This window comes from Phaenicophaeus curvirostris, chromosome 3 (assembly GCF_032191515.1).
Source record: "Phaenicophaeus curvirostris isolate KB17595 chromosome 3, BPBGC_Pcur_1.0, whole genome shotgun sequence".
Taxonomy (NCBI): Eukaryota; Metazoa; Chordata; class Aves; order Cuculiformes; family Cuculidae; genus Phaenicophaeus; species Phaenicophaeus curvirostris.
In genome coordinates this window covers 37,102,514-37,126,518 of record NC_091394.1, presented here as the reverse complement: position 1 = coordinate 37,126,518, position 24,005 = coordinate 37,102,514, and the positions used below count along the sequence as shown (strand labels likewise).

The following is a 24,005-nucleotide window of genomic DNA, read 5'->3' as shown; positions in this document are numbered from 1 at the left end:
GCATCAAAATGCCACTGAAAAAAAAACCAAGTAATGTTTTATAATGCATCCTTACGTTGTGAAAAGCTGTTTCACCATTCTGATATCCTGCCATGCCCAGATTATGGCTGAAGGAGGGGGAGAAACAAATGCAACTGCTGAGGCTGGCTCCAACGCGTTAGACTGTGTTAGTAAGGCTGACCTGGCAGGATTGTTTCTCCAGCCGAAGCTGAATGGTTGTGCACAGGGCTGGGAGTGGAGTGGTCTCTGTGGCTCAGGTGGTTGGTAATGGGCACAGCATCCTCAGTGCTGCTTTCAGAGTGACAGTGACTTTTTCCGCATTACAGTGAGACTTCTCTTATTTGTATTTTCTTCCATCCTAAAGCGTCTCCAAACTTTTTTTTCTGCCAAAACAGATATGCATTATACATGAAACATACTGGAAAGCACTTTCTTTTTAATTTTCAGGAAGACTGTTAGTGCCAAAACATAAACTGCTTAGGAAGGAGGAGGAAAACTGGGGTAAGTGGTATTTGGCAAGATCCACATGTTCTGTTTGTTTATGCAACAATCGCTGCTGGTGACTTACAGCTTCAGAGGCAGCTGTGTAAATATAGGGCTGTGATGGCTGAGGAAGCCAAGAGGCAAGCTGTGGAAAAACAACAGATAAAACCAGACACGTTCTGGACGCCACAGGGTAAGGCAGAGCTGAGCTATACTGCAGACATCTTGCTGTGCTGCTGGAATACCTTCAGCATCCTTTTTTGGGGAATCTCTTACCTATTAAGGAGGGGTGTGTGTGTGTGTGTGTTTTATAAGGACCTGAGATTAAAGTTTCATTATGAAGAGACTCAAACCATTCCTGAATAAGTTAAGGAGACTGATGCTCCTCCTTTGCAGAGGAAGAGGTATGCAGCAGTCCTAGAGACTGCAAACTAATGCGTTTACTGAGTGCTGGAGCTGCTGCCACCCAGTCCCCATGGGAGCTGACCTTCCCCAGATAAGGCCAGTACAAGCCTTTTCCTACAAGGCTAATGCCTGCAGCCTTACAAGGGTTCTGCTGTGCAAGTTAAGCCTTGGCAGGCTCTCTAATTTCTCTTTCCTTCTGATAAAACAGCGAAGAAATCATGGCTATAGAGGTGGACTGGATTAGAAAAGGGTATCTATTAGATTTTTAAAATGCAAATATTCTCCTTTAAAGTTTATTAACTCCTGCATAACTTTTCCAGAATTAAACACTACCATAAAGCAACAGTATTGAGCAGTGTTGTGGCACAGTTCACAGGTAAATGATGCATCTGAGTAAGTGCACCTGAATCTCAGTTTCCAAAACGCTGCCTTTGTCTTTTTTTTGACCAGTATGATACGTTTCTACTTTCTTATTGAAAACATAACTTCTCCTTGCTGACCAGGTCAGATAATGCCTCTGCCAACTACATTTTTAAATTATTCTATAATAATTCCTTCAATATTGTTGCATCCTATGTTTCTCTTGTTTCTTATGTACCCACTACACTTCTTCATAAAATCCTTATACATCCTTTCTCATCTTAAACCACTGGTGGAACATATTGACTGTCATTTGATGCTATGGTCCAAAAGCTCAGCAGACGTATCTTTCATGGGCTGAAAATTAGGGAAACGTTTGGTTTCTCCAGTGATACACTTTTCATCCCTTTCCTCTGCTTTTGCAATAAAATTGAAATAGATACAGAAATCCCTAATCTGGGCAGAAGGACAAAGATGCTCATTGTAAGGAAGAGTAAGTAAAGACAATTCTCACAATACTTTGAACTGTTTACTATCAAAACCTTAAGGAAATGGTCTTGAGGAAAAAGGTGTCAATAGCTTATGTAATGAAGGTGCATTTTTTTGTTCATCTGCCTTTGCATGGCACATTTAAATGGCACTGTTTTTTTTTTAGCAGTAGCACAGTCATCCCTGCATTCTTGTGTTCTACAAAAGCTTTGATAAATTTTCTCTATGCTTGGTGTAATTTTATTTTTTACTCAAATTATAAAATACCATAACAAAATTTCCTGTGTTAATCAGCTGGTGGAGTTAAGCAGATACATATGTTCTGACTTCATTCCTCCAGGTCAGGGTAGTACTTGGATTATAGGGAAATTTCTTTCAAAAGTCAAAGTTCCTTATTCCCTTTCCAGGGTTATTAATAATCCACAACTGTAGAAGTGAGCCCATGCTCCAATCAGTTCTCTGTGTGGATTTTGGGGAAAATTTGAGTCAGAGACAAACTGGCTTCTAACGAGAAAATAATAAAACGAATTTAAGGGACGGGTGGACGAGGTGCCGAGGTGCGTGGTTTAGTATTTGATAGGAACAGTTGGACTCAATGATCTGATGGGTCTTTTCCAACCTGGTGATTCTATGATTCTATGAATCATTTTTTCTACTTTTCTTCCAAGGAAAACTGTATTTTCTTGTGACATCTCTCTGGAGCTGTGTGAAGAGAGATGAGACAGAACGTTTTCTTATATTAAATTAAATAACAGTTTGACCGAGCAAATCAATCTACAAAGTGCCTCTAAAGCTGTTTACCAGGGCCTGATCCTATATTGCTGATTGACCTCAGTGAAACATGTGAACCTTAAGGGCATGATTCTATGTGGAGCTATTTAGGAATAAAAGTGAGTCAATTGAATTGTTGGGTAACTCCGAGTGCAGACGTGCAGGATCAGACCGTTTGTGATGGTTCAGCTGGATCCAAGCAGCTAAATAGAGCTGTTGATACCACATTTCCCAGGGGACACAATAAAAGCTATTTACACAGTCACAACAAAATTCTGCCATGTATTTGGAGAGATGACAGGTCCACTTACAAGATAACAGCAGCTTTTAAGATAAAAACAGTTTGTCTTTCCACAGAGTTATTGATAGGAAAACATCCCAGAGTTTTAAAAATGTTGTGCCCTCATATTTAAAAGCAGTTTTCATCCCCTTTTTATAGAGGAGAGAACCAAGGCGCATGGGAATTTAGCAAGTATTTGATGTCAGAAACCTCAAAAAGGGTAAATCCAAAAATAACAGCTGGATCTGGATAGCAGTAACCTAATCACTGGATAATATTGTCTTAGAGTTAAAAGCCTGGAGAAAAAAGCTGAAATGTCTTTCTTCCTCGCTGTCTTTACCCGTGTCTGCATGTCAGAGTCACTGAGCTGCAAAAATGTGAATGTTGCTGTACAGCATGACTGAACTAAGTTGTCTCCTGTGTAGTGAGCACATTTCCCAGCTGGATAGGACATTGCAAAGCTTTTACGAGTTATCAGCACCTTCTCACTAAAGCAAGACCCTCTTGAAGAGGTCTTGGTTGAATGCCGCTTCTATTTTCCTTTTTCTGTCTGGAGGAACACAACAATTTCCTGTTGTTTCCAGCACAGCCTTTGCCAGAGACTAGGGCAGTTTGTATAAACAGAGGTCTCTGGTGCAACAGGGGCTGTTTCAGAGATTCAAGAGCCCTTTTTGTAAGTGGAAAGAATCTTCAACCGTTTGTATGGCTATAGTGTCTTTACTAGCTGAACAGGAAACTTTGCTGAAACTGCTACCTAGGAAAGATTGCAAGAAAATGCTCGAAGGGCAGTGCAGATAAAATCAGTGCCAGCCTGATGAAACAGCTGCTGCTTCACCATCAAACTGCTTATCACTAAGCTACTTAAAATAAAACCCAAAAACCTCAAAAAGACCCCCCACAACCCTACCCACAAAAACACACGCCACCAAATCCCTCTTCAGTTCTGGCATTTCAAAATAACTGAACTTTGCACCAAGTAATCAGAGTTTGCCTCCTGCCCAAAGGCTCCATAGGAGTATCCTGTTAGCCTTGCTCTGCTTTGAGATGGTTCCCAGGCTACAAACACACTTCATACTCTTCAGCTGTGTTTTGCATTGACATGAAATGGAGATGGTCAGATTGCCTTCTGGTCCCTATTTGGGCCAATAACCACTGCTGGTGCTTTGTTTCTCTGGCAATATTCAGAGGTGATGTGCAAAGGGAAAGAAGTTAACGTTTTTTACAAGGGACAGCTTTATTTACAGAGTGCTGCCAGGCTAAAATCCGTTGAACTGCATGAAATAGTGTGCACTTGTTCGGAAAAAGAGGTTAAAAGCTATGACACTGATTGGCAGTGAAAAGTCTATAAAACGGCACATGTCAGTGCAGTAACTGACTGTTTCCCTCATTTAAATGATTTTTCTCCTTGCTGTACTGCTTATGCACTTGAGCAAGCTGCAATTCATATTGACGGAATGTAACAAACTGACATAATTTTCAGAAGGCCATGTAAGGTAGGAGACAGACCATGGATGGTGGGGTCTTTAAATATGATAATATTAGTAATAAAAATAATTTGTTTGATTATCCACAAAACCACTGAATGTCTTGAACTCAACTTTGCAGGAATTCAACCAAGTGAGGGAGCAGGGTAGTGCTGACTTTACAGACCTAACAGACCCATCTCCCTGTATCCATCTGCTTTCATCAAGTCCCAGAGCTGCTTGGAAGCTGGCTCAGCATCACTACCTTGTGTGGTGCTCAGTTATTTTGAGGGATCTAGTGTTTGAATTTTGGAAAGATGAAAACATTTTTTTTTATTTGGCTCCTGCTGGCCTTGTTGATTTTAATGAGTTTTCCAGCATGTGAACATTGGTTTCACTTCGTATAAGGAGGATCAGGTTTTCTTAAAAACCCAACAGGAATCTGGGCAATGTCTAGGTAAAGCAGGTATGTGTACAGGGCCTGGCTGCCCAAACCTCACCTGCTGCTGGTGCTCTACCCTTCAGCCAGGAAGAATTAACCTGCACTGCAGGATTAAAGGGCAACCTCGGGCACAGTGAGGACCTCAGATAAACGGGATGCTTCTTTGAAAACAACATACTGTGTGATAAGCAGAGATAACTCTGAGCCACAACACTAGGTCTGGAGCCAAGCTGTTCCGATGTTTGGCCTGCTTGATGTAGGGTTTCTTCATAAACATCTCCACAATAGAAAAAGTTTGTGGTTTCTTTCACTGTTCTGGATTCATAATCCCAGACGTTCTGCTGTCAAGTATGTTCACCTTCTGGTTTTCCCTCACTACGTTGTGAACTAAGGGGTAGTGGGAGGGGGGAGGGTTTGTTGTTGTTCAGCTTTGCTTTATTCTGTGATGAAACCATATGCTATTCTTATAGTCTCACACAAGATTTTGTGAATCTGTCATTACAAAATTTATGGCGGCTGTTGCGTACCAACTATGCAACTTTACTGCACGATCAAACAAGAGGAGGAGGGTTCCTTTGAAATGTGTGGGAACAAAGCCTTGCTTAAGTGAAATTATCTCTGATTGTTTTCATAGCCTCACAGAATCACTAGTTTGGAAAGGACCCACTGGATCATTAAGCCCAACCATTCCCATCAGTCACTAAACCATACCCCTCAGCACCTCATCCACCTGTCTTTTAAACACCTCCAGGGATGGTGACTCAACCACCTCCCTGGGCAGCCTGTTCCAGTTCCCAATGACCCTTTCCGTGAAATATTTTTTCCTGATGTCAAGCCTGAACCTCCTCTGGAGGAGCTTGAGGCCATTTCCTCTTGTCCTGTCCTCTGTCACTTGGAAGAAGAGGCCAGCTCCTTCATCTCCACAACCTCCTTTCAGGTAGTTGTAGAGATCAATAAGGTCTCCCCTCAGCCTCCTCTTCTCCAGGCTAAACAACCCCAGCTCTCTCAGCCGCTCCTCATAAGGCCTGTTCTCCAGCCCGTTCAACAGCTTTGTTGCTCTTCTCTGGACTCGCTCCAGAGTCTCAACATCCTTCTTGTGGTGAGGGGCCCAGAAATGAACACAGGATTCAAGGAGCGGTCTCAGCAGTGCTGAGTACAGAGGGAGAATAACCTGCCTGGACCTGCTGGTCACGCCGTTTCTGATACAAGCCAAGATGCCATTGGCCTTCTTGGCCACCTGGGCACACTGCTGGCTCACGTTCAGTCGCTGACAACCAACACCCTCAGGTCCCTCTCCTCCAGGCAGCTTTCTAGACAGACTTCTCCTAGTCTGTAGCCTCTTTCCATAACTACCAGCAGGTTATACAAGGCAGTAAGATGGAAGTACTATTCCTTTGGAAGTTGCTTTACAGACAGGTTCAGGAAGATGTGGCAGGAAAGAAGGCAAAGAGGAGGCAGAGTAAGTGTCCTGCTGGGGGCAAAGCCAGCCTGGCCCCCGAGCCTGCCTGGGGGCTTCCTCCACTCTCCTCCACCTTGATTTCTGCTCTTCAGTGGGGCACAGGGCTTGTAGCTGGCACAGGCGCAAAAAAAAACAGTGGCAAAGACAAGTTGCTGAAGATGATTACTGTTTCTTGGTACTCCAGTGATGTGTGTGACTGACAAATCTGCTTCTCTGTGTCTAAAGGTCTGAAGAGGATGTAACTAAACCATTTGCTCAGTGTGAAGACAGAGTGCAATGGTATGTCTAGAGGAATCGTACTACATTAATACCGTGGAAGATAATTAAATCGTATGACAGTTTATTACAGGAGATGCTTGAATAATCAGTGATTTTAAAGGCCTTTAAATCATGGGTTTGTAGCCTGACTGTGTTTATGAACTATAAGAAACTCCTGCAGATTTTGTTTGGCTGTGAGATTCTGAGGAGGAGCAATCTATTTCTGTCCAGTTGTGTGATTCCACCTCGTTAGAAATGATGAACTACTGACCTGGCCGTGGGCAGCAGACTCTCCTGCTTTCAAATCCCCACCTGGAATTTCACAGGGAGTTAAAACCATGAAATGTTTAAGTGAATGCCTTGATATGTCACTTCCATTTACAACTTCTCCTTTCCTTTTTTAGTTAGTCCCTGTGCATTTTCCTCTCTTTAAGCAAATCAGGAGATATTGTTTCAAGTCCTGTATTATTCCTTCCCATATTATATCGGTTTCTGCTAGTGGGAAAACAAAGCAGCAAAACCTTGTTTCTCAAGAAAGGGAACGTACTTCTAAGAAGGGTTCCTGGTTGGGGGTGGGGAGGCAAGTCTAGGGTTGCAGTGAGATTTAGGGCACGAATTCCCGTGTGATGCTAACCATGCTTTTCAAAACTATCTTCCCTAGATAAACTGTAGACCACAGGCATCATGGGAGAGAGAAAACCTCAGGCACACGGTTTTGTTGCCACTGAATACTGCTGTTTTCAATCCCTCTGTCATCAGATTGACTCAAAACATTTAGCCACAAGTTAGGCCTCAAAATTATTTGTTTCAAGTTAATCTGTGTAGTCAGTAAGGCATCTCAAATATATCCTTAGTGTTTCGCTTTACAAAAGCTTCATCTAATCTATTTGTATGGTTCCTGCACCACTGTTTTATTTCTTCTTTTCTCTATGCCATCCTCTCAGTATTTTTTAATTCCTGCCCTAGTCATGCACAGATGCAAATTTCTACCTTTGCCTTCCAGACTTACATTAGCATATGTCAAACTCTTCTCAGTGACCTGGACCCCAGGAGTCAAGAGCATTTCAGTCTGAGAGTGCCTGGGACTGTCTGTATTTGCCTTGAATGTTGATCTGGGACCTCATAAATCTTCTTACCTCAGTATGGCTTTTTTTCCTAATTAATCTCCATATATGAGTAGCTGCTCATAAACCTATATGAAGAGAAGGACAAGCGCAAATGTTTGTGTAATTAATACCTGCCTTCATACAAGTATATTTTGTATGTGCAGCTTAGAGGCTGCAGCATAGAGGCTTACATCCTGCTTACAGCCATGTCTTTCTGACTGGGTTCATATATTACAACACCAATTAGCTACCAATGTCTTATGGGATTTTTTTTCTCCAATCAACTATTGTCTAGCTCCTGATGTCTAATATTTTTCCTGTAAGGAAGAGGAATACTAGAAACAAAATGTGCAAGTAGAACTTTGTTACCCTCTTGCTATCTGTAAGTCAATATGCTGAAATCAATGAAACTGTTCAGTTCTTTCAAGATGCAAGGCATTAAATGTGCTATTTGAAATCCATAAAATAAATCAGTTTCTAAACTCAGGACCCAGCTGCACCAACATGTAAAAGCTGTCAGACTTTGCACATTGTGTTATTACTTAAGCATTTCTAAAAGTAAATTCAGTAATTGTTTCCTGCTTTCAAATAACATAGTGCAACTGTGAATCTAAAATATGCCAGATTTGGCAATTCACTAATAAGACAATGTCAAGAACTCTGTATTTCAAACTCTCAATTGCAGAAATGGTATTGCAGTCAGAAATGCTTTGCACGCAACCTTAGTCCTGCGGCTCCCATCTGTGTATGTGTAAAGATTAGATTTGCAAAACACCTTATTAAAAGCAAAGGTTCAAGCATCAAACACTTATAAGGTAGAAAATGCCAGAATTAAGACAGCCTTCTGCAGGTTTAATTGGCTATACACACCTTTCCTGTTGATATATATAAGCATATATGTCCTGGCCAAAGATCTAATCAGTTACTCTGGTTTTGTTCCCCTAAGCTTTCTCTAGGAATGAATTAGGGTTCAATAGTGAAGGACATTAATAAAAAAATAAAATTAAAAAAAAGGCCCTACGTAAAAAGCTTGGGAGATATGTGAGTCCATAGACAATAAATATTTTCATGAATTACGGAACAAATAACAACTGATGTCCCATAGTTCCCAGACTTCCCTTCTTTAAACCTCTTTCCCTACTTCTGTAACTTCACTGTTTGCCTTAGCAAATGAATGTCCTTGCCTCTACCCAAGTGTGCACAGTCTTAAGAGTATTAATTTATCTTTGACATCCTTGACCTCCTGTGAAATTGGGCTGAAATGCCCAGAAGGTTCACCCATTGTCAGGGGAGAGAGGCAGCAAGGTGAACAGATGGATGGAGAGGTTATTAAACTCTCAAGTTTATTATTTTTTAATTATCTGTACAAGACAAAAATGATACCAAGTACACTAGCCTTGCTTATACAATAGATTCCTGTGATGTGAAGTGATGATTTTAAGCCAGATTATTCATGAACAGTTTCAAATTTGTATACTTAATTTTCTAAGCACCTTGTTTAAGGAGACTGATACATGAAAGTGATGCAGCATTCATGGCTGCATTCAAAATCAATGGGACTGTGTAATATCAAGCAGTCGCAAAACATCAGGCTTAAAAAAGGTGCTTTATGATTCACTGCTGTAGGGATGGGGGTCAGTGATAACCCCTGGGAAATTTTATAGTGGTCCTTTTACTAGGTTTTGGCTGGTGATGTTAATTCATTTTAAGCAAAAAGAAAGCAGCCCATTGAAAAGCTGCTCACTCATATGGCTCTGTCTGGCCATGTACCAAATGAGGTATGTTCCCATCAGACAAATAATTTGTCGTCATGGCCTAAGATTGTAACATTTTGAATGCAAGGAAATTATTTCCCACCGACGTGGTATGAATAGAAGAGGAGAGAAGCAGGAGGTTGTATGACTTCAATTCAATGCCAAAGTATTTACTTTGCAGCTTAGACAGAATTTCATAACTGAATATCGTTGTTCTTGTATAAAATGTGTTTATGAAAAAATATAACATGCGTATTTTTCAAAAGCTTGTTTATTGTGGGCTCTGTGATTAAAGATGTTCTATATATAATTGCAAAGCAGAGCAAATTTTGAAAGGCAGGTTGGCACCTTTCAGAAACCCTAGGGCTGGGGAGGGAAGGGAGCAGGAGGAGGGAACCGTGGTCTAGCAAGTCACTTGTCCACCAAAGACCAGACCCTGACATGCAGTAGAGAGTGAAAGTGAAGCACGAGGGAGTGTAATTCTAATGAACTGATATCTCTAGTGCAGTCTTCTTCCTGAAATATAAAGCCCACGGTTTCTGTGTTGCAGTACCAACTTTACCTGTAATGCCTAAGAAAATAAATTTGATCTAATCATAAATAGAAAAAGACATTTTCTCTGATCTCTCCATTTAGACCATACCAGAAGCATCCCCATCCTCAGATACTTGCTTTTCTTCTAGTTTGTCTCTTTTTCAGTGTGGCTCTGATGCTGGCCAGAACACTGATTTTTTTTTTTCTTATGTTATGTGTAGTTTATTAACTATGGCATGTCTGTAAATATAAGCTTTGCCAGCAACTCCTAAGATGACAACATATGAAAAGATTATAGAGCCATGGTTCTGTCCTCCAGAACTGAAAAACACATTTTAGAGACAAATAAAGAAATCTAAGTTTTAAAAAATAAGCCCTTATGTTATGCTGGCAAACTCATTAACAGAGAAAAAGATATTTATTGTTTGCTGTTTTAGTGCATCAGTAAGTGCAATAGCGCCCGGTATTAAGAAGAAATTAATGCCAGCTGAAAGCTTGAGTCCAGCACATTCAGAGACAACTAAAAGACTTTGATACTTCCTAACTCTTACTCTTTCATTTACTGTAGGGCTAGACTTGAATACTTTCACTTTAATTGAGTCTCAGTTTCTTCCATGAGAGCCTCAAAATTCACTTATTCTGCTCTCTGCATTCTTATGGCATAGATAATGACCAGGATTATATGGATGTGCAAAGACTTTGATAAGATTGGGCTTAGTCTGATGGTCTACACACATAGAGGAACTGGACACATCGATCTCCCAGTGCACCAGTAAGGCAGGAGAATTAATGATTCGTTTTTAGAAACAACAAATTTAAAAAGAGAGTGGAAAGGTGATGTGCAGATTTCCTCTTGGCAAACCACGAGCGTATCTTTATGGTCCTTTATGTGAGTCATTCTCACATACGTGGAATAGCCGAAAAAAGAAAACAGAAATGGAACATATGACTCATACTCATGTCAGCTCATTAAAAAAAAAAGAAAAAAAGAAAAGGTGCATTTCACAAGATCCAAAGAGTAAGAAAATAATGTGAGGTGGACTCACAGGTTGGCTTTTTGCACCTCAGGGAGCAGAAATAATGGGGAGTAAGGAAGATCAGCTGGAAGATCAGGATTTTATAAACTTTATTATTAGTGTTGATTGTGGTGAAAAGAGTTGCTGACAAAGAACTTTCTGTATAAGTTTTAAACTGAGACAGTATCAGCAGTAAGTGTCATCTGACAAACTGCAAAAATCCTGTCTCCCCGTCCTTTACCATTTTTACGTTTTCTTCCTTTCTCAATTTATTTTGCTCTTGCATATCAATTCCTGTATTCAGCTGTGGAATTTTACTCTTCCTCCTGGAAAAAGCCAGCACTGATCTAGCAGGCATCAGGGAATGACCCTGCTGTAGACATGGAGGGAACAAGAAAGTGAAAACAGAGCGTGAGCCATGAACTCCACATTGATGACATCCAGGAGAACCATGGCAGCTTGAAGATAAAAAACTTCCTTTCACGCTCACATGCCAGTTTGTATCCACACGAACTGATATTGCCTTCATTAGTGGCACCTATAATGAACACTTGATGCATCAGCAAGTCATTGCACTAATGCTCATCTGATCTGGCAGCGTGACTAATGGTGAAGTTCAAAGTATAAAATCCTTTCAAAGGCCAGTGGCCTAGATCAGATATCTACCTTGCCAGTTTTTAGTATTTACACTTGTCTAGATAAGAGAGAAGATGCCCCTGAAGTTTGAAGTCTGGTGGAAGGCAAGTGCCAGGCAATAGAAAATACAAGGAGACATTCCTGTCATCTGTTTTGGACTCTGGGATAAAATATCCAGGCTGTAGTCAGAAAGAGATAAGACTGCTTTCTGAATGATTGTCTTGCCAGTGTAGTAAGCAAGTTATTTTGCCTACAAATAACTAGTGTCTTTCCAGCTGATTGAGTATTTTGCTCATGATTTTCTGATTTGCAGCAAGCAGTCCTTATCCATAGTAGTAAGGCAGAGAACTGTCATGATCCCAGGTGCTTTATTTAAGCTACAGCTGGAGTACTTGATCACAATAGTGTGAGTTTAGGTCCTTGTCTGATGGCTGGATCAGAGGCTGTGTGAGTCTATATTTACTATTAGTATGTCTGTAGCAAGTCTGTCAGCCAGAAATATAATGGCCAGTCATAAGCTGTAAGGGCAATGCTGGCTTTGTAACTCTGGTTTTATGGAAAGAATACTGGAGAGCACTGGATTTGATGGAATGCCATAAAACAGGATCCAGGGGCAAAGTTGAAGAAAATGGTCTGACTTAATAGCTGCCACAATTGATTCAATATTGTCTGCATATTGGCCCTCTACAAAGAGAGTTTTCATTGTGGAATATGATAAATATTGAAAGTGAGTCCTACTTAAAATCGTTTTATCCAGCCTCACTTAAACAGTGCTTGACTACAAAGTAGTTCAGCAGGTACAGCTTGAGCTCTGCATCTATTGACTGAGGCATGCAGGAAAAAAGACTTCATCTAATCTGGCACTTGTAGGATAAGCAAACAGTCAACAGGAAAAAATGTGATTGCTAAAGAATATGACAAAAACTGGGAAAGCAGACTGTGCAATGCTGCACAAGTTGATGGAGAGTGTGCAAAATTCCCACCAGCATTTATTTGAGATTCAGAGTAAGACCATCCAGGTAACCCGAAGAACATTAATATATAAATGTAACATTCAGGATGGAAGATTATAGGTTGTTCTTTCAGTTTCTGAAGTCTCAGAGATCTATAATGACATACAGGAATGTATTTTAGTAACTCTATGTTAACAAATCAAGTACTTGTGGATGCTATTCAATACCAAGGCACATACAGCCCCTCAAGGACATGAATATTGAAAGAATGTGATTTCACTGGTCCAGAGCTCATGCAAGCTCTCAGTGATATCCAAGCTTTGTAGTTCATTCATAATGCTTTGTATTTCAACCTGAGTACTAACTTCAAGGATCAGGAAAAAAGTAAGAAGAATTTCACAGAAAAATGATAATGAAAGCAGTGTTGAGTAAAGAAAATTCATAGGAATTTTGAAGTGAAAATGCATGTGGTTGGTATGACATTTTAAAATGCTGGGTTTATGACTTTTTACAAGTGCAGAAGTTCAAGTGCAACATTGTGTCTGCATTTTTATATATACATGTGTATGTACTTACATATATCTACATGTGTGTACATGTGTGCATATACATGTAAATGTAGGTTTTGCAAAGAAGTACCTTTCCCATTGAACACCAATTGTACAAGAAAACTAAGAACGGATAAAATGCAGATACACATTACAGAGGGCAAAAATCATCAGGTGTGATGATGAAATGCATCAAGCTATGCAGATGCAAAACATTGTTTTGGCTACAGAAAGGGGTATCTCGGGTTTCTTTGGGAAAATGACATCATCACCTCCAAAAGAACTCCTCACCAAGGCTGGTTTGTCACAATTAGCACAATCTTTTATGTAGTGCCACCTCCTGATCAGAAGGAGCTCTGATGTCAGGCAAGAATGAATTTTCAAGATTTTAATGAAGGGTGTTTGGTAGTCTGTGAACTGGACCATCTAAGGTGTATTCCCCTTGCCCTATTCTGCTGGGTGGTGAAAACAGAAGGGCTGAGTGACACTGATTGTTTGGGCTTAACAACCTCCCTGGGTGAGCAGTAGGACAAGCAGAGGAAATAAATGGTTTCTGGAATATCAGCGTTGCTCTGTGAGTGACCAGAGCTCTAAGGACAGGGAGAAGTTCTTTGCACACTCCCATAAATGCAAGTTAGGGCAGTTTATGCCTAAATTAAATGTTCTCCTCGGCCCCCTACCTCCACCCTCTATTTCTTAGGAAGTATATCCCAAAAAAAAACCCTGGCATATGTTAATTATCATGCCTGAGCTTGAATTCTTGTTCCCTTTTGTACTTTGAAAAGTTTAAACCAGCTCTGCACACTTTTCACTAGCAAACGACTCCCACAGCCCTGCTGTTCTGCCACAATCCATCGGTTTAACAGGGTGCTGCACAAATGTATGTGTTTGTTCTTGTCATAAATCTACTGTGAAAATGTCTTATTTCTGTGATGGTCTCCAGGAGACCTGCATGATCACTTCTAGGTAACCATCTACAGGCATAAAATAGCTTTGAGGGCCTGCTGAATACAAATAGAGTTTAACTGTATATTTGTTGATCAATGTTTTTCCAACAGATTCAGCCCTACCTGTCTGTTTTTCCCCCAGCAGATGTAAATAATTGTGAACACATCTGCAGGCGGTGTTTCCTTGAAGAGCTGCTACATATTTCTAAAAAGAAAAGGAATCAGGCTGAGTGATGATATTCATATGGATGTCACCTCCAGAATAAATCCTGCAGGAAAGTTGAATAAATAGTGCAATGATAAGGAAAGGGAAACGAAATGTAGAAAAACTAATTAGGAAATATCTGGCAGAGAAACAGCATGGCAGAAACCAAGATGTTGATATAAAAAATTGTGGGTGTAATATGAGCCAGCAATGTGATGCCAAAACCAGGGAAATGGTATTTTGGGGCATATTAGCAAAATGTGTTATTTAAAATACCTGAGAGAGAATGACTGTTCTTCACTCTCCTGTAGTGGATTCTGCAGGAGGTGTGTGCTGGCTTGGGTGTGTGCTGGCTTAGGACACCAAGCTTTGAGGAGGCTGTAGGAGAGAACAGGAGAAAGAAGGGGTCAGAAAATAGGGCCTATGAATAGTGGTGGAAACAACTAGCTGTCTTTGGTATAGAAGCAAGAAAAGTCAAGTGAGATCTATGTCTTCTAGCACAAAAAAAAGAGGCTATAAAGAAGTGAGTAATAAAACTTCCTGTATAATTGTCATTTCTGCTAAGGGAAATGGCAAAATGAAATTAGGTTAATCTGCAACAAAGGAGAATTCAGCTGAAAGACCAACTTTGGGGGTTGGTTATTTTTGTTTTTGTTTTAAGAAGTGTATTGATTTGGGCTGAAAATTAAGAACAATCCTAATACTAAGAGCAATTAAGTTCTTCAACAGCCTTCCAGTAGGACTAAAATGATGATAAAATTATAAAGCTCACTAATTTTAAGGTGGATTTCAAATCCACTCACTTTTCCCTTGCAGTGCTACACGGCCTTTACAAAGAGACTGTAACTTAACCAGTCCAAAAAGTTGAAGACTTATCAGAATAGGCCACCATAAGCATTCTTCAGTCTTTTATAGTGAACTGCATCAGTACAAACTGGAGTTCTTATTTAAAAAAAAAAAATCTTTCTATTTAGATATACATGTCTTCAAATTCTCTTCTTAGCTGTACGTGCAAATGCCACACAAATCAATGGGCAGTATTTGTCCCACAGGTGATAAGGTAGGACATTATTCCATTTTCTGAGTTCTGTCATGTATATTCTATCAAAATGCGTATTATACAGTTCAGTTGTATGCAAACTGCAAGTTATCAATAAATCAGAGCACTTTTACTAATTCAGCCTTAGCTTTCCATTCCTATAAAACCCTTGACTGCTTGATATAGACTTGCCTACATTTCATGAGGGACACAAACAGTGAAATTTTACAGACAAACAGTATTTCAGGACCTGCAGTAACAAAGATGTAGTGTTATAGCATCAGCCTTTCATTCCTCCTTTTCTCCTTCAGCTGTTGGAATGTATTGCTGTCCCAAAATGTTCCAGCCAGATGAATATTTTCAGTTCCCAGCTCTATTATAGTACAATCCAGTATCTATACCACGTGTTCAGCCTTTATCATTGCTGGCGTGCTATAAGGGAACCGAAGTCCAGCTACAAATCTGAGAAGTTTCTCATAAAACAAGCATGTTTTCTTCTACTACATGTCTAACCTACTTCCTAGCAGCTGTGTTTCTAAAGTGTTGTCTCTTTTTGGCCCATACTGTACCTATAAAAGACAACAGAAACACTTAAAGGTGAGCAGTTGAGGCAAGAGCTTTGTATGCCACAGATTAAGACCCTGAAGGAAGGTTAAGGAATTTGTTGGTCTTTGCAATCTGCCCCTGGGAGGGTGCCCAGCCAGGAAGGACACTGCTTCACTGTTACTCCTATCCACATAGAGGAGCGACCATGGAAGAGTAGGTGTGACTTTGGCTGCCTGAATATTTTGAGCTAACTAAAGTAACAGCTGCTGCTGAAAGAGATGGTTTCTACCCATCCCTCTGCTCCATGCTATGTTTTCCCTATGCATCCTTGTGTTGCACCCTCATGGTCAGGGGGCTGCTCTGTCTGAAAACACAGCAAAAAGCAATTGTTTTCCCCCAGGTCACTTTTTGCTCTTCTTCATGCATGAGTGCAAGCACTAGTGCAAAGGCAGGAGAAGCAACATCTCCTGGGGTGCCAGGGAAGGGTCAGATCATGCATTTTAGCTGTTGTCTGCACCAAGACTTTCTTAAAGATGCCAGGAAAATGCAGCCTACTCTGTCTGCTGGTATGCCTCAGGTTGGTTGGATGAACATAGCAGCCCTATTTAAGGAAGCTTGAGCTCTTTCTATTTCATCTGCAGAAAGACAGTAGTCATTTGTCCCTTTCACTGGCCAAGACTAAGCAGAATGTCTCTGGAGCCACCACAAGGCTGCAGAGGCAGACACTGATGTCCTAGAATGCAGCTCTGGTGAGTACCATTGCCATATACCTCAGGTGGACTCATAGTTTATAAAATATGTAATTTGTATAGAAATATGTATGTATCAAAATTGAAGCTTCCGTGATTTAACTTCCTAATTATCTTGTTCTACTTCACTGGATAAATTTATAATATGATTTGTAGTTCTAGGCGTAGAGTATTTCTAGAGGCTAAAGATTCTCTCTGATATATTATTTCTGTCTTTGTCTTACATTTCAGTGACAGAAAAGGGAAGAAAGGAAATCGCAGACTGAATGGCCATATGAAATTACAGACTATAAATGAGGAATCTGGTCTCAAGTATGTGACAAGACATCTTCCCAAGCTACTTTCTCAATCTTTCTCATATTTATAAATAACATCTCCTTTTCTAGGCAAGCAAAGAGAAATGGTGTGACACAAGTCATACAATCATAAAATCATAGAATAGTTTTGCTTAGAAGGGACCTTAAAGGTCATCCAATTCCAATCCACCTGCCACGGGCAGGGATACCTCCCACCAGCCCAGGCTGCCCAAGGCCCCATCCAACCTGGCCTTCAACACCTCCGGGGATGGGGCAGCCACAGCTTCCCTGGGCAACCTGTGCCAGTGCCTCACCACTCTCATCGTGAACATATTCCTTCTTATGTCTAGTCTAAATTTGCCCCTCTCCAGTTTATAGCCATTTCCCCTGGTCCTATCTCTACAGGACTTTGTGAACAGTCCCTCCCCAGCTTTCTTCAGGTACTCTTCAGGTAATAGGGTCATTTTATAAAATGGTTGAGTATCTTTTTAAAATTCCATTGAACATTAAGTAATGTGGTTGGTGAATTCCTAGTTCTGCTATAACATATTCTCTTCCTTTTTTTGAAATTGTTCAGGAAGCCGTCAAAATACTGTGGTTAATAAGATTGTTTCTAAAGAAAATTGCTCTTGACATATTATTCTTTGTAAATAGGTGTAGTATTCTGCTTAGTCTGGTATGAATGCTTGCGTTTTGGCATTGCTACAGTCTGTTGCAATCAGAGGTGAGCAGCCTGCTGTAAACCAGCTCTGGCCTCCAGGCAGCCTTGCCGATTTCCACATTTCTTGTTCCTTCCTTGTGTTTCTGTTACAGTAACATTGGATGAGACTTCTTCCACTTGACTGCAAGCAAAATAATTCAGCCTCTAGCCTTCGCCTTTTCCCCAAACCAAAGTTTACTCAAGTAACTGAATACAGATGTTCATTTTCCAAGACATGACTTCAAGCTGAAGACAGGCTGCATGCTTGGGCTTTGAGAGTTATCACACACTTCTTGATGAGGGAGTGGAAACTTCTTTCTGATGGAACTGTATATATCTCTAAATATAGTACAGGTGGTACCAAAACTGGTTTTGAAACTTGTATTAAAATAAACAGGAGGAGAATGCCAATTCCATAAAATAAAACAAATGTATCGCTCCGGGACCAACTTCTGCTCTTGCTTGCACTCAGAAGACTGATGCAGCATGGTAACTACCTGAATACAATGTGCAGTATCAGTGGAATTCATCTATCTGGAAAATACGCTTTTTACTTTAAGACTGAAATACCAGCCTTTTCTATGTAATCAGGTTCTGTCACTTAGATTTCACCTATCCTGAATTTTGAAGTTTGTGTATACATGCATAAAATGCATATAAGGGTCTGTTAAAAGTACTGAATTTTGCCTATTTGGAGGTTATGTGAATGTTATATCTCTTCAGTGAGTAACAAAATACCTACTTGAGATTTGTCCTAAGGCTTGGAAAGTATCAGTCAAGGTAAGCACAAAGAGTATCCTTTCCTTCCTACAGGTTGTTATTTCTTCCATCTCCACTCTTGTGAAGGTTAAAATCCTATTTCAGTAGGGATTTCCAAAAGCACAAGATTATGTAATTTGGCCTACAGAAAATTGATATCTGTCTCTGTGGCGTATTGAGGCACAGACTCCAAGTGTTGATTGAAGACCTTTATTAAGCAAAAGCAATTCCATTTATATCCCTGCCTCATTGAGGCAGTGCTTTTCCACTTGCCCAAATAGCTCAGTTATGCTTTCTTGTTTTCCAGCCTTGCAAAGTCTGTTTTTAGCTTAATTATCTATGGCTCTCAGCAACAACCACGGTCCTGCAGTCTCCTCCCTTCTGTATCCCACAATCTCCTGCCTACAAGGGCAATAATATCTTTATTGGTTTTAGTTAACAAATCACCACCTGGCCCCATGTCTCCATCGTGTCACAGAAATGCCAGTTGAAGTCATCTCTGGAAGTATCCTTGAAGCAGTAACATTGCCAGCTATGGCCTTGCCTGGCCAAATTCTTAAAGCCTCCATGGACAGAAGTTCCACCATGTCTCTATACTTTCCTTAATGCCTAACTCGAACCCATGTGGCAGTTGCCTCTTGTTACATTGTCTGGAACTACCAAGAAATTTTTAACTCCATCCTCTTGATGAGAAGCTCAATATGAGCCAGCAATGTGCATTCACAGCCCAGAAGGCCAACCCTGTCCTGGGCTACATCAAAAGAAGCATGGCCAGCAGGGCAAGGGAGGTGATTCTGACCCTCTATTCCTCTCTTGTGAGACCTCAACTGGAGTATTGCATCCAGTTCTGGAATTCTCAACATAAGAAGGTTATGGAGCTGTTGGAACAGGTCTAGAGGAGGCTACAAGGATGATCAGAAGGCTGGAGCACCTTCCGTATGAGGACAGGCTGAGAGAGTTGGGGTTGTTCAGCGTGGAGAAGAGAAGGCTCAGAGAAGACCTTAAAGCGACCTTCCAGTACCTGAAGGGGCTACGAGAAAGCTGGGGAGGGACTGTTCACAAAGGCCTGTAGAGATAGGACTGGGGGCAATGAATATAGACTGGAAAAGGGCAGATTTAGACTAGACATAAAGAGGAATTTGTTCACGATGAGAGTGGTGAGGCACTGGCACAGGTTGCCCAGGGAAGCTGTGGCTGCCCCATCCCTGGGGGTGTTCAAGGCCAGGTTGGATGGGGCCTTGGGCAGCCTGGTCTGGTGGGAGGTGTCCCTGCCCATGGCAAGGTGGGTGGAACTGGATGACCTTTAAGGTCCCTTCCAACCCAAACTATTCTATGATTTTATGACCTTTTTAACTGTCCTTCGAGGAGTTACAAGCTGCTGTTCCTTTTGTTCCTTTAAAATACCTCCATAACTATCAGTGACAACCATGTACCTTACTTACCTGCACTAACGCTGCTAGCCACCATCTAACACAGCTGCAATATCTGTAAACTGGTAAATTAAATACTCTCCTAGATCTTGAATAACTTGGCACAGAGAAGTGCCTGTATTCAGGATGTTTAGGAATGATCGTTTGCACATCTTCCATGGCATACTAACTACTGAAGAAACAAATACAGGTGTACTATTTTTGATCTTAAGCACTCACTAATTTGGAAACAGATTCCGTTTTGTTTGTCAAATGACCATGCGTGAGCAGGAGTGAGATATCTCCCTGCACCCTACTTGCACAAACTGAGCTTGTTCAGCTCTAAGCAAGACTATTGTGCAGGCTTTTCAAATAGGGCTTGAGCAGAAAAGCTGGATCCTTGCCTCAGTTCCTTTGACTCTGTCCCAAGTGCCTGAGCTTAGAGTTTAAAAATTCATCAGTCTTCTTGTAGGCACTAGAGTGGCTTTTAGACCAGGAGAAGAACATTTATTTTCTTAGAGGGTAATCCAATAACTTAATTTTGCAGGTCTTGAAAATTTTGAGGAGACTAAATTCAAATCCATAATAATAATAATTGAGCATTACCCCAGAGCTAGAAATTAACTGTTACAGGAAAAGAAGTAGTACACAAAAAGAATGCCAGTTGGACATAGCAGCATGTAAAATTGCAGAATAGTAGATTTAACACATTACACTATACTGTTTAGAACTCTGTGTTCAGAAAAATATCTTTCCTCCTGCCTTGCAACAGCTTTTCTAAAGGGAGGAAAGGGATTATGTAGGTGTTGTAAGTGTCGGAATCATGTTGCAGGTTGCTTTAATTTTATTAACCTTCAGCTCTGTTCAATTATAGGTACTTTTGCAAAAACTTGAATCTGGATGAATAAGGAGGTCTAAATGTTTGACAGTTCAAGCCCTGAGCCTACAGCATCTAAACGGCTTTTATTTCAGAATCAATGCTTCAAGCAGGACCTAGCCGGAGCTATGCGTTTCACTGTAAAAGTTTTGAGCGGATTTCATTGTTGCCACAAAGCTCTAATCCTCATGCATTTTATTTTATGAGAAATCATTGTGTCTTCCTTTAAAAAAAATCTGACAGATTGTTTTTTATAGCTAGAGAAGCAGACTGTCTTCTTTGCCTTGAGGTTGTGAAGACAGAATAATTTTACACTATCTAGATTACAAAAGAAAAATGAAAATTGCTTCTTCCAGCTCTTCCCTTTGTAAACCCATCTGAAGGAATATTTTCCTTTCATTCTCAATAACACACACACATATATATTTATATGTACAGGTAAAAGTTAAAATCATCTTACCCTGTTGGTTTTCTTTGTTCAGCTTTCATACCTTTCATATTAACAACAAACCTTTATTTGCCTGTACAGTACTTTGTTATCATAGGGGTTTTTTTCTAACAAACCATGGCCCTACCAGGTTCAGGGAACATTGCTTATTATGACTATGCTTAGCTCTTCATTTTGCTTAGAAATTTGCCTACACAACTGCAACAAATATTTACTTGGCTAATGAGAAATGTCCAGGACAACACAAATCGACATCTGTGTCAAAATTGGTACCTTTATTTTCTCTGGCTTTTGTAATCATGAGAGAAACAAAAAATGTTTCAGATCTAAAAATTAAACAAATCCCCAAATTAAGATTTGGAGTTTCCACGTTTGAATTAGAATATATGGGTTTGTTATGAGACCTGAACCCAGTTCAGTAAAATACATTTCATTTCCTGATCAAGGGATTCCTTCTGATATTTTTGTCTGAATATATAGCCCTTCAAATCATATTTCTGGTAATTTGCAGTAACAATTGTAGGATTAGACTTCCAGGCAACTGTATAGTAGAATGTTTATGAATAGAGAATATAATTAAGTAATTTATAAGCAAAAATGGGGAAGATGAAAGAACATTACCAAGACAAGAAAAAAGAGCAGTTATTCCATATCCTCTCTTTTTTTTTCAGATTAGACTTGTGCTCTTAAGGATCCTGTGCTGCTTCTCATAAAAACTGAATTTGATTTTACTGGCCAAATTCCAACCACAATTTGCCTAACTAATTGCTCCTTGCATTCATAACTGGGGGAAGCATTTCTCACTTTCCAGTCCTGCCTTATTTACTGCTACAGTGCTCTTAATTGATTACAAATAGGGGACATCCTTCACCAAGAGATGTCTGATTTGAAGATAGATGATGACACGCTTACGTATACTAAGCGTGTCACGTGTAGCTTGCAGAGTAACATCACAGCTATTGGTTCTCAGTAGCTGGCACACCTAGCACAGAAATGCTCCCCTCCTGTCACTAGATTTGATCAGTTCTGTGGAAATTCTAAGCAAAAATCCTAATAAAATCCTCCTTTCTATGCCTCAGACATGCATGCAAATGAGAGATGAGTTAAATCTTTCATTTTCAGATCAGGAGCAGCAGTGAATTGCTGGGGCTGGCTGGGTTATCCAGAGCCCTCCCATCTCTTTGTTCAGCGCTGCAGAACTTGGATCTTCTGGGGAGGAGAGACAGATGGTATCCGAGTGCTCAGTACTGCAGAGTAAGCTTTCTGGTATCCTCTTAATCAGCAGTGCAGCAAGTTCTGCCGTTTTATCATGTGTTTCTTCTCCTTTCAATCTTTCTGAGAGCCAGGCATGGAAATAATAGGATATGCACTTGCTAGGCTTACCAGTTTGCTGACCAAAAAATCAAATTCTCTCATGATTTGTTAAATTCAATCAATCTACTTGAAAATCGATGCTACCCATTACTCCTGTGGTTTTCTTTTCTCCACTTAGTAGATTTGAAACTCTCGTGTGTATGAAACGCGCAAGTGTCAGCAGACATTGTGTTTTAATTAAATACTGTGGTAGTCCAATACAGGAATACAATTTTAGAAATTGCAGTTATTCACTTTGAAATGTGATTTTAAAATGTACAATGTTCCTAGTTAAGCAGCTCTTCTCAGGAAATGTGTGACAGGAGAGCAGAATGGATGGATCTAACCGGCTGCTGCAACAGCAACTGCTGCTGCTGTTTGGCTAATGCAAGGGAACTCTGAGGTGATATAGATTTTTACAGGTTATTTCTAAGTAGTGAAGGTACACAGCTGAGAAAGTATCTGGGTTTGAATGAAAGCTTAGCCTTTGACTTTTATTTTGAGTTCAGGAAAAGCAGTTAATCTGTTTGAGTCTCAGTTCTTTTTCAGTGAAACTGGGGTAAAACTACAATACTTCTTTCAAAAAGATACTGAGAGTTGGTGTACAATACTTTTTGGCAGTATTTCCATGGCAGCTGATCAGATCTGATGTCCTTTTTTCTCAGACTTGCTGCTTTCAGAGAATGAAAGCATAGAACCAAGGGCAGCACAAGCTGCTTAGATGTATCCTTTCAGACAGCTGGCATGAGAGGTGCTGCAGTACTAAAGAGAAGCAATCTCTCAGGTGAATCACCCTTTCTCCTCTTCACGCATTGCTGCTTTATGAATCACATACTACTACAAGATGGTACTGTGGTATTCTTCCTTTGTACTCCCACCTGCCTCTGTTTTGGTACTTTAGCATGTTTCATTGTGACTGTACAAAGAGCAACACCAATCTTTTCTATTCTACTCTGCATTCTTTATCTCCTCCTCAGTTCATTTACATTAGCAATAAAATGAAATTACTCAAGATGAGTTATTTACAACACCTGTTTGAGGGCAGTTTGACAAGGCTTGGGTAAATACAGACCCGGTGAACTACCCTACGCAGATTCATAAATGACTTCTTTACAGGCTTCAAAATCTGACCCATTCTTTAAAAACTGGATATTTTCCGTGGGGTATTTGGGTTTGACTGTGAGTAAGAATCAAAAAAGGGCTTTAATTTTGACCCATTACTTGAGGTTATTCTGTGTCAGATGTGGTAAATTCATGGTACACTGTATTCTCCATGGTATAGTATGTTGCACAACAGAATCTGCATCTATTTAACACTACCTTCAAACAAATAATATATTAATACAATGCTGATTTTGGGAAAATAGTCAGGCCATGATACATTTGTGGGCTTTTCTTCTGAACATATCTTACTTTTTTTAGCTTAAGAGTCCCATCCAAGTGGTTTTTTGGTAAATACAACATGTACCTGGATTTTTCATCTGCCAGAAGAAAGATTTTGTAGGCAAGGTGCTGAAATCAGGATGGGACTCAGTGTGTGCTTCTAGCCATTTGAGCACAGATAGCAACGAGAAAGACAGCAGAAACAGCAGCTGCCTGGGAAAACCTGGAGGAGACCACACTGGTGTGACATGCACTAGGGCCTCCTAGGGAAGCTGGACCCAAGAAGGAGGTATAAGTCGTGAAACAAGCAAAGAACTCCAAGGCGAGAGGAGCTTGA

At 40.4% G+C, this 24,005-nt stretch overlaps 1 long non-coding RNA gene across 2 annotated transcripts; it reads left to right on the top strand.

Moving 5' to 3' along the window:
- The first annotated feature begins 453 nt into the window (after positions 1-453).
- On the top strand, positions 454-23,981 carry LOC138718950 (uncharacterized). Of its 2 annotated transcripts, none has more exons than XR_011337164.1 (3): positions 454-501; positions 22,951-23,069; positions 23,714-23,981. It is a non-coding gene; the product is annotated as an uncharacterized lncRNA (long non-coding RNA). The 2 variants fall into 2 exon arrangements; XR_011337163.1 differs by lacking the exon at positions 454-501 and adding an exon at positions 22,111-22,186.
- The last annotated feature ends 24 nt before the right edge of the window (positions 23,982-24,005 follow it).